Source organism: Plectropomus leopardus, chromosome 19 (genome assembly GCF_026936395.1).
Source record: "Plectropomus leopardus strain MGB_pleo_1.0 chromosome 19, ASM2693639v1, whole genome shotgun sequence".
Classification (NCBI taxonomy): domain Eukaryota; kingdom Metazoa; phylum Chordata; class Actinopteri; order Perciformes; family Serranidae; genus Plectropomus; species Plectropomus leopardus.
The window spans coordinates 10,959,609-10,974,516 of record NC_142194.1 but is presented as its reverse complement, the minus strand read 5'-3'; the positions used below and the strand labels follow the sequence as shown (position 1 = coordinate 10,974,516).

At 38.9% G+C, this 14,908-nt stretch overlaps 1 long non-coding RNA gene across 2 annotated transcripts in view; it reads right to left on the bottom strand.

Annotated features, from left to right (window-relative positions):
• The window catches only part of LOC148186314 (uncharacterized), a 28,739-nt gene that overhangs the window by 10,142 nt on the left and 3,689 nt on the right, over positions 1–14,908 (bottom strand). The window contains exons 2-4 of one of the 2 annotated variants that reach the window (XR_015775019.1): positions 5,939–6,105; positions 3,702–3,782; positions 339–409 (exon numbers count right to left, since the gene is read on the bottom strand). This is a non-coding gene — a long non-coding RNA (uncharacterized LOC148186314). The remainder of the gene's footprint in view (positions 1–338; positions 410–3,701; positions 3,783–5,938; positions 6,106–14,908) is intronic. The other variant, XR_015775018.1, reaches the window with a different exon arrangement.

The window sequence follows — 14,908 nt, the reverse complement described above, 5'->3', positions numbered from 1 at the left end:
CTTAATAATGTTTGTGTTTACTCAATTCAAGACCTTTCTCCCTGATTTTCTCAATACATTTTTCCCAAAGTGGTTTAGTGGAACAGTGTGATATAATGCCCACTGATAATAGAGGCAGTAAAAAAAATTAATGTTGTCTTGTTGTTCGGGTGTTACAGTATTTATAGTAATTACGCATATATTCAGTATTGCCACAATCATTACAATCACTCTTACATGTTGCTATGCTCTAAATTAGAGCAGATGCTAACTTTTCTTAAAGTCTACTTCATTTTCTCACTGTTTCAGTGTGCCTGCAGTATAAACTCTACTCTTGATCAGAATTACAGGGTTCTTACACTTCTTCCGAAGTCCAATTCAAGCCCTTTTCCAGTATTTTCAGGGTGCATTTCCAAGTTTTCCCAGCACCCTAAACAGAAATCACATATGAATATACAAACAGGTCGTCTACAGATATTAGACACTAAATTTAATGCTTCTGAAGACCACATTTAATGCTTACTTTTTAAAAAAAATACATAAATCTTTTTCTTATTCAAGCATTGCACAGAAGTATCAAGGTTAGTAACATATGTATACGTGGTCCTGTGCAGAGGTAGGTTTTATAAACGTATCTGATAATTAGAGTGAGTTAGTTTAATCTACATTTTGCCATCAGGAAGGGTGCAAGTATGCATTATACAAGTAAGCAAGTAAAAAGACAGTTTTAGTTTTAACCTCACTTATTTTGACAAAAAAAAATCACAAGATGTATAAATGAAAAGAGATAAAAATGTTTGATGCAATTAAGACCTCACAAATTCAAATTAAAGACTATTTAACCATTTGTGAATCACACTGTGATACTTTTCGCGGACTACAACGTCTCTGATGCAGTTCATACAGTCGGTGGCCACTTTGTTAGGTAAACATGGAGAATCTACCACAATTCAACATATTCTATTTCTTTAAATAAAAGGCAAAATATTTACCGAGATAGATTATTAATTTTATATTTTTTAATAATTTCAAGAAGTTTCAAACCTTTTATGAAATAATCAAAGAACTTTTCAAACCTTGACAAGACCAAAATAAAATTCAAGTGTTTTCAAGGATTTCCAGCACCAATACACAATTACTATTTCATATGGAATTGCAATTCAGCTTACTACTTCAAACTGCTAGTACTATATAATAAGTTATATGCAGTAGAAAGATTGTACTTTGAGTCTAAAAGTCAAATAATTATTTCATAAAGCCATAGTTTTCCATATTTGGTCTACAAAGCTACAACATTGACTTTTGCAGTAACATCCACATGTTGAGGAGCAACTGAATTACAGACATTGCTCACTTGAGGAAATGATACACACAAAATTAAATTCACTCACTTTACTTTCTGGTCTAAACTAACATGGCTGTGAAGTAAACTCTTAATGATGATCAGGCTAAAGCACAATACTGTAACTGTATAAAACAACTGGGACCATTTGCATAGGGTTGTCTGTTTGCAGCATTGCCACTTAACTAACTCACTCCCAACAGATGGCCTCGTTTTCATTGGCATCTGATAAGGTCTTTTGGGAGAGACCTAAATTTAATTCTCCATTGGTTAAACCACTGAACCAGGTCGATTAAGTGCCCAAAAAACATTAAACATTTAGTCAAGCTTCCATGAACTGGTCCAATAAAATTTTGGAATACAAACTGAGATGAAAATAAATCATGCAGACTCACATTAAACAAACAGTTCAGTGTGTTAGTGGTAACAAACACAAAACTGTACGGTTCCATTACTGCTCATCATTGTCTCTGAACTGAGAGGTATGGTTGACTAAATTTGCAGAAACTTGATTTGCAGTAAAAAACACAATAAGACAATACACTGCAAAACCTGAGAAAATTAATTTGCAAGCAAATAGGAAAAAAATGCATGCATAATGATTACTGAACAGGCCAAATGGGCACAGGCCCAGGGGCCCAGAGTGCCAATTGCCCCCTAACTCTCAACTGCAAAATGTCACTCAAATTAACACGAACCGACCATTAAGAGACTCAAAATGACCACAAAAAGGTGCAAAGCAAAACAACCAAAATGTCACAAAAAATGTCCATCAAAGACACAAAATCACCTTGATGAGACACAAAGATGCGTAACTACTACAAACAGATGCATGACCACACAAAAAGAAGCTAAACCACCACAAAGTCTATGTGTCCTGCTCCTTTGTAGCTGGTGGGGACTTTTGCATATCTGTGTCTTAGGGCTCATTGTGTGATAATATGCCAAAAAATGTCGCCATGAAGCATGCAAAAGACTTCCTTTGGGGGTTTTGAGGCCTTCTCAGACCACCTGTGACATGTTATCGATTCTGTGTGTCCTGCATCTATCCCAGGGATCTCCTCCCACTTGAACATGCACCAAAAACCTAAACAGGAAAGAACCTAAGGTAACCTCAACTGGCTTTTGCTTTAGGCCAAAGAAAGCTGCACTGGTTGGGGCATGATGTTTAAGTTGGAGTTCATTCATGTCCAGTCTTTTCAGATGCTAAAACACTGCACAGTTGTTTATAATACTCCCGGCCAGCATTTTACAGCTCTGGAAAGTTTTCAAGGCAGCAACTATTTTATCTTTCATCATAGCAATCACAAAAGAATTTGCAATTTCATTTTCACACTGGTGCATATTGTTAAACTTTGCAAACTATGTGTCATCTCCTGTTTTGTCACACACTGTTGAGCCAGGTTGTGACACCATGTAAACATACCTGTTTTTGGAGGGTTTTAAGGGTAGAGCTGAATGAAGGAAAACAAACTACGATTATAGGCAATATTGAGAAAAGATAGAGGACTTAGTCTGAAAGATAGAATTTGGTTTGGTTTATTTTTGGTTTATTTCGGATATCTTGGATCCAGCACCAACTACAGGATCTGCTTGTCCTATTTTTGAATCTCTTTGCAGGCAATATTGAAAGGACATGTCCATTTAGAACAGCCAAATATTTATCTAGTATTATCTCTTGTCCAGCATCTAGTTTTTGTCATCTGGATGTGTGTGTTTTTGTGAACTTTTTTTTTTGTTAATTTAAACCAAGAAATCATTGCTTTATATTATTATGCCAGATGAATCAGTCAACTCAGTGAAGTGGGCGGATTCCAAGATCTGGACCAAGCTGACACTCCTATTGTGCCGACCTACTGTCAAATGAATTAGACAGACAACAGTGCTTTCTACACGGCTACTCTCTGTCTTAACACAGTCGGACAGATTTATCCCAAATCACTGAATACCAAGAGTCTATGTTAACTAACTGAAAGAAAATATAGATGTAAATTCTCCAACTGAGTGATGTCATTCAAATATAACCACAATTATAGGGTAATAATTACTGAATTTTCGCAAACCTCTGTGCCTCATTTTGTTTGTCTAGGCTGAATTTCCTTATTGAAAAGACCCCTGTGAGGAAAACATGTCACACTGCTGTGTGAGTCACCTCACAGCTCTAACACCAGCCATCCAGCATCGAATCTATTGACAGAACATTAAGCTGGGTCATCTACAGCCAGTGCTGGAGGCGACCAGCGCTTTCACCGCGCAAGGAGCAGCCAGTGACAAGCCTTGGCGTCGGGATCAATGGCGGAAGCCCACCTGGAGATGGATGATGGGAGTACATTACCACTAATAAGTGTCTGCCACGCCGCAGACGGAGACAGAGCCTCACCTGCTGGCTGCTATCGACTGGAGAGCGGAGCAGAAGGGAGCAGAGCTGTCCATCCAGATTCCCTCCTCCCTGCTTAGAGGCCTGCCAAGAGAGTCCAGGAGAAATGAGAGGCCACTGAGGCTGGGTTTCTACCATACTGAGAGCAAGATAAAGCAAAGCAGACGCAGTACGGGCTACGTGAAGACACTCATACATGGAAACGTTCTCCAAAATTGTTAAAAAATCTGAGTAGGGTGAGTTATAAAGACATTCACTGCTGTGCAATTAGACAGTGGAGATAATCTCAGCAGGAGTAGGTAGGAAATTAAGTAATCAACCCTTCGAAACCTGAGCAAACTGGCATGATTTCTTTCAAAAACAAGGGAAGAGGGAAATAAGCAACTTAACAAGAAATAGCACAAAAATTAGGAAGAAAGTAAAATGTTACAATAAACCTACTTTTTCTATGTAATTACAACAATTATAAATACAGCTTTCAGAACATTTTATCTAGTTTTTTAGTACTACACAATTAACTAACTCTAACACTTCCCCTACATAAATATACAATCTTTTTTAAAGTAAATTTTTGGGTCATTTATTGCCATCTTTTTTAAAATTTCTTATATTTAAATATTTAAAATTATGTCACAGAAAAACAGGAAAAAATATACATATCTAATTTATTTTTAATTATTTTCAATATCTAATTATTTGTATTTTATCTAAAATTTATTTTTAGAGCTATTTTCATGTCATTTTCTTGTTTGTTTTTTTTCTTCTTTTTTGGTAATTTCTTGTACCTTTTTACTTGTTTCTGCTCATTTTGGGGCCATTTCTTGTCAAATTGTTCATACCTTTCATCCCAAGTTTTCAAAGAAATCATGCTAAGATTCAAAAGTTCAATAATTGTGAAAGGCATCTGAATGAAGCACAAAAAAACTACTGTCTATCCAGGTTTCAAAGGGTCAAATACAAAAACAACAAATATCCATTACTACTGTAAATATCAGTGAAAATACTTTTTAAAAAGAGTGCAAAGGCATCAGTTAGTAAGAATGAAGCTTCCTGTCCTTATATCTGACCAGTGGACATGCTCAACAACCCATGAGCACATCAGCTCTCACAAATCATGTCTTGTGCTGTAATCACTAATCACCATGTCGTCCTAATGAGCCTCCGTAATTGAACATGAATGAAAAACAACAGCTACAAGATCACAATCTGACTCCTTTGAACAGCCAATTAGTTACACTGATCCTGTCATCCAACACTGTTAATATATTAGGCAATTCAGGAGCCATGAGCAATGATGCAGCCATCTTTAAAAAATGAAACCGAGCTTGACATTTTGTCTCCAAAAAGGAAGAGGGGGGAAAATAGTCTTGTGCTTCAGATATTGACATTTAAGGAGGAAATTCAAAGATGGTGCCGCTGCCATTCTTACAATCTTTCAATTAAGGCTGAGTCTATATTATAGCTGTCTGTTTTCACTCACAAAGAGATTCTGATAATGGCCATTCTGGCATTTATGAGGAAACTGCTCCCAGGGCAGAAGCTACATTTACACACCATCTTGGAGCCTAATTGGGCAAGAAGTGAAGCCCCATTAAATAAAACGCCACAATCTAGTATATGCCAAGAGCTGAAGTGAAGTACTTCCGTGGAACCTGTCCCATTTAAGTAAGATGTAGATAAAAGTATTGATACTGCTATGACAGGATACTGTATTTCAGCACCATAAAGTGAGTGACTGGCTCTTATTATGGCAGTCAGAATTAAGAGGTGTCTGAACTATTTGTTTCCATCACATAAAAAATGCCAAAATACAGCATTAACTGTTTTCGAAGAGCTGCAGTATAATAATATCATAAGCACTGCAATTATTCTAAAATGAAAACATTAAAATGACTGCAAATTGTTGCATATCACCACAGCAGAGTGGCCAACTTCAAGCGTTTCACTTGAGCGACTGTCAAGAGTTTCTTCAGCTGTTTTGATATGTTATAATGAGGTTCTGCTGGATGACAACATGACACCTATTCATCTCAAGGTAGACTGCTTCTAATTTCTTTTCCTATATACTCCCTGCTCAGCGTAGGTACTTGTTTTCTCATGGCTTCTGAGCAATAATCCATCCCCAGGCTGCATAACAGCCATAACACAAGATACGCTACTGTAAACGCAGTACCTAAACAGTGCTGGCAACGTATGATTCATTTTGTGATTGGAAGATCAATAACCAATTTGAAGATGACCTGGTGGAGGGGATCCAGATTGCGAGGGCCGTGCTTCAATGTGCAGCGTAAATCTCGGGTGGTGGATGTGCGTCTCGGCCTGCCACTGCTCCTGCTCCAGGGGATGATTTATGCCTCGGTCCTGCGACGTGTCCTGAAGCGGTCGGGTTCTCACCGAGCAGCCGGAGCTAATTTGAGTGAATAGTGGAGATGGTAAGTGAAAGGGTCAGGGTGTTACAGGTAGAGAAAGTGCAGAAAGTCATGATTGGTGTGGAGGACAACAATCTTAACAGTCATTATAAGGATACTTTGCCAATTTTCAAACAGCCTTGTGTCACAAAAATGTGGGCAGTATGTGCAAATGAACTGTGGTTAACTCTAGAGCAGTGGTTCCCAACTGGTCCAGCCATGGGGTCCAGGTTTCTCCTTCTTGCGGGCTTTTAACACAGTGAAATAAAGCATATTGCAAAAACAAAGTGCAATTACTTAAAACTTGGTAAATAAAATAGTATTGTAGGCAAGATAGAGCTTGTTATTACTTCAAGATCAGTGACAAAAACGCTGCAAAGGCACAGCATGTCAAAAGACTATACCAGTGGTTCGATAGTGCTCCAGGCACTGGGTCCAGGTTTGTTTTTACTCATTAGTTCAAGGTCTGTACATAAGAGAAATTACCACATATTCAATTTTATTTGACCAAATGTAAATAACAGATGAGCTTAAAACACAATGAAATAAAACATATTGGAAGAATAAAGTACAATTAGTTAAAACCAGGGTGGGTTTTAGGATTTGAGGAAATTAACCTGGACATCTGTAGGAAAAAAAAGAAAACTTGCCTTCCAGTTGTTTTTCTTTTAAATGTTTGGTGATTTTTTTTCCTCTAAAACTTGGGGTAATTTTTTAAAACTATTGACCCTTTTTTCAACATTTTTGATTTTTTTTCTTCAAAAACTTATTAGCATTGATTTTTAAAGTTTTTTGTAATTATTGGACATCATAATTTATGTTGCCACAGACCTTATTTTCTACAATAATCCAAAATCGAATGGAAAAATCCCACAGGCTTTTCGACAAGGCAAACAGGGCAACACAAACTTCTATGTCGGCCTTAAAAAGAACAGCCCGTTCTCATTCCAAACTCATAAAATAGCACCAACTTGTCTGTGCTTTTGCCGTAAGTGTGCAACACCAAAAGGCACATTTCACGTGCACATGACACCGTGGATGGTATCAGATGAGAATGTGGTCAGACAGAACCAGTCGTGGTGTTATTATATGCTGGAGGATGGCTGGACAGCGGATGCCGCTGTCCAGCCATCGACGACCACACACGGGGCGTCACTTGAAATGTGGCAGTATAGCTTCAGGTTGAAACACTGCAGGTAAAAATGTAATATAAGGAGCACGAGGGCGCCTATAGGGCGTGTTGAAAAGTACATCATCCCTGCAGCTTTTGACACTGGTTGTTACCAGCCTGCTGCCAAATTGTGTCCTGTAAAAAAATAGCCAAGCTCACATTATGTCACCTACCAAAAAACTAATAAATAAGAAGCGACAGTCCTTTTTCTCTGTTTTCTCCAGTCACGTAGCACCAAAAAATATCTTCATCTTTCTACTCCTTAGACGGACTAGTTTTATGAAAAGACCATGTTTCCAGTAATGAAATATTGTAGTGATATACTATCATTAGCTTTATTAAATAATTATTACCATATCATGCTGTTCAGCTCACAGACTTCTCACAAGCACACATGCACTTATCTGAGCAAAGATAAACAAAGAGAAAAAGAGGGAGAAAGTGAGAGTTCATGACTGTATGTGAGCTGAGAAGGTAAATGGTTGTGCCAGGCCATCATCTTAAGACCCGAGTCAATCATCCACAAAAGCATTGCGAGGAGACAATCGCTTAAACGCTCTCCTCACATTGGAGTAACAACCATTCGTCCGCCTGCATGGCCTCCCAGTTCAGCAGCTCTGAGAGCCGCTTGCATAAGTGCCAAATGTGAATAGATCCGAGGCGACAGGAGGGATAAAAGTTAGATGGAAGGAACTCATTAAGAGCGCTACACTCTCCTCACAAACCCCATCTCTGTAAAGCAGAGAAATTTGTGAACTGGCCATGAGTTCTGAAGGATATCTCATAAACGCTTGACAAGTGAAAACCGCCACCAGGCAGCTAATAGCTATACTGTCATGAGGGGCAAATAAAAAGGCATGAGTTTGCATGCATGTAGGCTCCGTGACTCCGGTCATGTGGGACACACACTTTGCAAAAGGCAATTCCCTCACTCCCTACATTCCCCAACAGATCTGTTCTGCTGCCACGCCAGATGTGAGATGGGGGGATTGTTGGCGTTAGGAAAAGGGGTTGATTGAGGAGAAGAGGAGTGAAAAAAAGAGGTGTGCTTCATTAAGTGCTCAGCTCCCAGGTGGCCATTTGTCCCAGTAGCGTTGTCCCTGTGGAGCAGAGCTGTGTGGGGTAGAGCGGAGATGAGCAGAGGCCTGCAGTGAGCAGCAGCATCCTCGAGCCCACAGCTGCCAACGGCTCCATCGCTCTCAGGACTCCAGTAACTAAACCGCACGCCACGGAGCAGCGCCCGCTTCCTGACTCTGCCAATTACAGTGACCCATTAAGAGGAACGAACGCAGCTCCAACAGATGGGAGAGCAGAGGTGTGTTCATTCACTTGTTTGGGGGAAATACCGACAAAGATTATTCTTCATGCTGAAGAGGTTTTCTGCCTCTGATCTAAAGGGACAAAGGAGACTTTTTTAAAAACTTCCCATAATGATAATTCTTACTTTTAATTGACATTTATATGCTTATTTTGCCAGTATGGTTTAAAGTCCTGGTGAAATGGATGTTAGAGCATATGAACTTCTGTGCTGTGACAGAGGGAAACAAATTATTCAACCAATGGACAGTTGCAAGAGGGATTTAAATCATAACACTCTGATTTGAGTGAACCACTAAAAAGTGGGCAGGCTTAGAGTTTGGCTCCACATGAAGTGGACTGTTGGCTCCACACATAGCTCCCTTGTTAATCAGGAGGAGGATAAGAGATAGATGAATGAATTAGAGGTCAGCCACATATTTTTCTGCCACTGATCCCAAAGAGGGGCCAAGCCATTGTTTTGCAAGTCACAAGTAAGTCTCAAGTCTTTGCATTCAAGTCCTAAATCAAATCCCATGTCAAGACTGACAAGTCCTAAAATTTGAGTTTTGAGTTCTTAAAAAGCAATAATGCACTTTTCACCAAATGTAATGTTTAATTGATAATATAATAAACTTACAAAAATCATCAATGCCTTTTAAAGTTTGCTTTTCTTTGTTTAAAAAAAAAGTTTGATAAAAAGTTATTAAACTGATAAGCTAATGTAAGCTAACCATTAGCTCGCTTAATATGTAAATATTAGCCTCAATTCACCGTTCTTTGTCCAGCTTCAAAGGAGAGAAAATTTGGAAGTTGTTGCATATCCCATCTATAATGTTCGACTCATGTTTTGCATATTGCAATTTGGTTTTTTGTTGGCTGCTACATAGTTTTTGTATGCAAACAAGATTTTGTTGGTACAATTTTCCCCAATGGGCACTTATTGACGTAACATTATTGCTTCACTGTTTTCTCCTGTGACGTGACCAAATACTGTTGAAAATTCATCTCACAGGGAGTGAATAATGTTTATGTTAGTTAATGAAGGGGAAGAAATTGATTTGTGGCACACTTTTCATATGACATACTAGTATTTTCAAGTCAAAGGGCTCAAGTCTAAGTGAAGGAGTCGACTCTAAAGTCATCAAAGTTGCCACACAAATCATAAAATTATCTCAAAGAACCACAAACCACAAGCCCGAAGATTCATAACAACAACAAAGAGACAGAGAATGTTGTTGTCATTAATTATCATACACATATTTTATCTTTATTTTGTTTCTGTTTTTTTGTGGGTTTTTTTGTAGGATACAAACATTGGTCAAGAAACTACTAATAAAAACTAGCTCCCCAGCTAGTAAATTACAAATTATAAATCAGACAAATGAAGGAGCTCTGTGTGTTTCCTTACCCTACTGGTGAAGCAAACAGCATGGGAAACACACACACTCTATGATCAACAAACACATTACGCTGCATAGTTCACAGGGGAGTTTCTTCAGAAGTAAACTTAATCCAACCACTAAGAGATGTGATGAGAAATACTCTAAGAGGCATTAGGAACTTAATGGGCCACACAGCTGGTACGTAATAACTGTATGGCCACCTTTCACAGGTTTGGCTCATGTGCTTTCTTGAGCTCATTTGTGTCTATTTACTTCCAGGGGGGCTGTGAAGGCAGATGAAGGAGGAGCAGCGAGAAGCGAGCCGGAGCTGCAAAGTAATGGTTCCATCTTTAATGAGCGGCTGGGGACCGCAATATCTGGTGACAGAGAGGACCCCTTTGCCGAGTCTCTGTCACAGCGGAAAGGCTCATCCTAAATCTCGCTCTTACTGCTACGAGCAGTGTGACAATATCTCACTCTGGAGACAGAACTTCAGGTTTTTATGGGTGCTTGGGTAATTGAACAGCAGGAGGGGGAAAAAAAGGCCTAATCCACTTATCTGTAAAGGAGGTATATCCAAACTAAATGACCGGTGAACTGATATTGGCATTCTCTCTTTAACCCCTCTCTGTTGAAGCTCACTTGTAGTAGTTTGTCAATGATTTGTTTTTGAACCACCGATGTTTGGCATCAGAGCAATGGCATCATCTAAGCTACATGTGTCCTGGTGCAAATAAGCCTGTCAGTTTAGCCACTCGTTCATATGTAATAGAGGACAGGACTGAGGGATGGTGGCAGTGCCGCTTTATGGCTCCTCAAACCACACTTGTCAGGGTAACTGGCCCTCGAGACAGCTCCGATCCGCAAGACAAATAGGCTTTGTTTCTGTGGTTTACAATTACCCAACAAAGAGACAGCCTATACCGCATTTTCAGTCTCCAAACTAAGTCAAAGAAAAATCAACTGACAGACGTGTTTTTTTTCCAGTGCGAATGAAAACATTACAGCATAAAATAAAACTAGATATACTGCAACGCAGTTGTATGTCTGTGAAAACATGGACGCTTCACACACATCTTCCACGTCAGCACAGAGGATCTAGACAATCAGCACAGTTTCAAGGTGAGCACCCAAGGTTCTTGAGTTGTGGCCAAAAACATGTTTTAAGAGGTCACCGTGACCTTGACCTTTGACCACCAGATTGTAATCTGTTCATTTGTGTCAAATTTGAGGACACTCTCTTCAGATATTATGTTCACAAAATGAGACAGATACAAGGTCATCGTGACCTTGATCTTTGAATACCAAATTTTAATCAGCTCAAGTCCAAGTAATTTTTTGTGTCAAATTGAAGAAATTCCCTAAATGTGTTTTTGAGACATCACTTTCACAAAAATGACATGAATGCAAGGTCACCTTGACCTTTGACCACCAAAATCTAATCAGTCGGTGTTTGAGTCCACTCAAGAACTGAAGCGTTCCCTTGAGATATCCCATTCACAAGAATGTGCTGAATAGACAACCTGAAAACTAAATAATAAAACCTAAAATATATGATCTGCAGAAATGTAAAATGACAATATTTTTTCCGCCGACTGCGTTTAACATACCGCTACCGCATAACATTATTGAATATATATCTGAATAAAGTAAAAATTGCTGTTCCATGAAGGTCAAAAATCAGTAGCAGCTGTCATTTTCACACAAGCCATGACACCAAAAAACTTTTTTTTTTACTTGCTGCGCTTTAATATATCCTCTTAATCATGAATTAAGTACTTGATCATGAATAAGATGTTAAACAGAGTGCAAAGTTAAAAGAATGATCTCAATTACAAGTCATAAATACCCAAGAGTCAAGATACCCGCAATGATTTTAGCATGTCTCATTTATGTTTTGATTAAAAAGGATGTCTCTGTAAAGACTGGAGGGCTTTCACAGATGAAATCCAATTAACATTCAGTAAAAAGGCCCAGCAGGGATTCACTTTCTAACCAGGAAATCCTCAGCCCCCTGTGTGGCCTTGCTGGAGAATCAACTGTGCTTTCATAACACTGTAATAACATCACAAGAAAACAGACAAATAGTAACAGTTTGGCTCCTTCTTTCCATGAATAAGAGTCGAGGAAGTACAAACTGAGGTCTTAACACAGCTCATTTTCACACTCCACATCCAGTCAAACTTCCAGGAAAGAGGACGTTGCATTTTGAGTTGCCGCCCTAACAGTGACAGCTCCATAACAAGCCCAGTGTATGGTGGAGCCTCGAGGTCCACTCTGCCAGAGCTACTCTGAGGAGCGCTAAAGGCACACACAGACAGCTCCCTCCTCTCTATGGACAGACGCACACAGAGTCAACCTGCGAAATGCGACAGGCCCTCGCCTCAGGTCGCTCTGTTCTGCTTTCCTCAACAGTCATCAAGTCCTCTCACACATGCAGCAAACATATCAAGCACTTTGAGATGTCAGAAAAAGTTCTGTTTGAGGTTCCCATTTACCAGTTAAGTATAGCTAAAGAGTATTTACACCATAGATCAATCCCTTTTTAAAAGGTATACTGTGCAGAATTTTCCCAATAAACAACATATGGGCTCTTAAAAAAGTAATCCCTCGCAACCATTACTCATGAATCACGAGAAGTGCGTGCCAGTGTATTTATGTGCAGAGACTCTGCACTCTGACTGTAATTTTTTTATTTTCCTGCCATAACATTTATGGGCATGTAGCCCCAAAGCCAATAACAGTGTGCAGGTGAGGTCAGGACATAATCAAAAGTTAGCAAACAGGTAGTAGCATGTTGCATCCAAGAGAGAGCTACAAAAATCACAAACACAGCACCAAAATACATAAATAAAACAAATACAGCAATGCAAAACGCCAGGCAGAAAAAGCTTTAAATCTGGGGTTGGCTTTCACGTGAAGAAGTATGAGAAGTATCATTTTGGATATCTTAAGTTAAGTGGTGTTCCCATTAAAGATGAATCAGTCAGCTATGTGGCAAGTTAATGCATAATGAAATCAAAGCTGAGGTGATGTCTTTAAAATCTATGTTTGTTCATTCAACAGTTAAAAACTCAAAAGATAATACATTTTGATCAAACAGAGGAAGGCACTAAATCTTTCATTTTGAGAAGTTAGAACCAGACTCTCTTCAGCATTGCTACTTGTCAAATCACTAAAGCGATTAGTCCGTCATCACAATAGTTGCTTATTCATTTTTTGAGCGTTTGCTAATCAATTAATGACCAATCGTTTCAGCGCTACATCTAAGATGAAATAAAACACACTCAAACTTATTGGCTTTACTTTGTTTTTCTCCAATTTAATGACTTTTGCCATGTGTTGGGATCTAATCATATCCTGGAAATGATCAAGGCCAAAAGCCAGTAAAATGTCTCCTTTGAAATGTGCGGGAAACATCTGTTTCTGGCACCTCTGAATACCAAAAAGAGACATCTGTCTGATGTAGCATACCCAAGATACCCTCAGATCAACATATATACATACATGTATTCTAACATATGGCCCTCTGTGAATAACGGTGTATTATAAAATAAATTTAACGCAAAAATAAAATGTTTCATACTCCCTAATATGCTTCCTGTAGCAGTAAGTCATGCCAAGGATCAGAATATATTTTTCTCTTTTAGAAATTATAATTGGTCTTGTGTGGACACGGAGCAGATGGTGTTATGTACCTCGTGGGTGGAAGGAGCAACAAGTGTGCAATTAAAGGCCTGAGGAGATGCCTTCAGTTCAAAACAGATAAACTCGGGAAAGTAAACTAATTCAGCCGTATAACGAAAAATTATTAGATCATACCAGGTGCATTTAAGAATTTAAATTTGACGTCTATATCAGCTAATATATGGTAAAAAGAAACCAGGATGCATTCATGAAAGCTAATTAACAGTTCATGCAATTTTAAGCAGTCAGCAAAATATGGACTGTCCGTAAATTAACTGTTTTTGCATACATAGTTGGAGTAATCATCCTTTCGCAATTGCCTATCCAGCTTTTTTTCCACTAAACATGCTGAGTTTGTAAGTTTCATGAGGAAATATAGTCTGTAAGAACAAAGGGAAATGAGTTTAAATGAGAAATGACGCAGCACAAGTAGTTAGCGAGTTAATTTTATACCCGTCAAATGCTTCTTCTACAAGAGCTGCTGTGGCGATCAGGCTACTCTTGTGTGGGAGCAACAATGGCCTTGCTCCATCTTTCATTCAAGCCGAGTCAGTATCAATCAAACAACACCCCAATGATAGATAGGCAATCTAATAACACTAGGAGCAAAAAATAACTTCACTCACTCAATCCTTGACCTTACGGAGCGAGCAGTCAGTTTGGTTAAAAGCCACAGCTATCACATAAAAATGGATTTTTCTTTTGGATCAATTGCAGTGGAAACATTTGAACTAAAATGGCCATAGAAAGCTGTCACTAATAAATAATTGCTGTTGTTATGGATTTATATGCTGCCTCCGCCTCCTCGAGAGCGGCCCATATTTAAGAGTGCTTTTGACTGCAAGCTATTTAGACCGAATAAAAAGACAATGCAAGCAGGTTTTCGAGGCAGTTAAGGAACTGCCGTTGGATGAGGAACTGTCTCAGCATGTGTGGAGCCGGAGGAGAGACACGATTACCATCAAACGATAGCGGCTGTGACACTGCTGAGGCACCACACAGGACACAGAGGAAGCGGTGAAACATTTGGGTCACACTGAGTTCAAACATGCTAACAGCTACAGCAGCGAGAGCTAAGGACAGATGATGCACAATTTGTTAATTGTAATGGCACAAAACTGATTAATAAAAAAGAGCATGAGCAAGAAAAGGCAAAGGAACATTATGGTTTACTGACTGTTTACTAAACATGCTGAAAGAAAATACTGATAAGGCGGAAAATGGCTGTGCTTGCAATTTCTGTTTTTGTTTTAATGCTGTTAT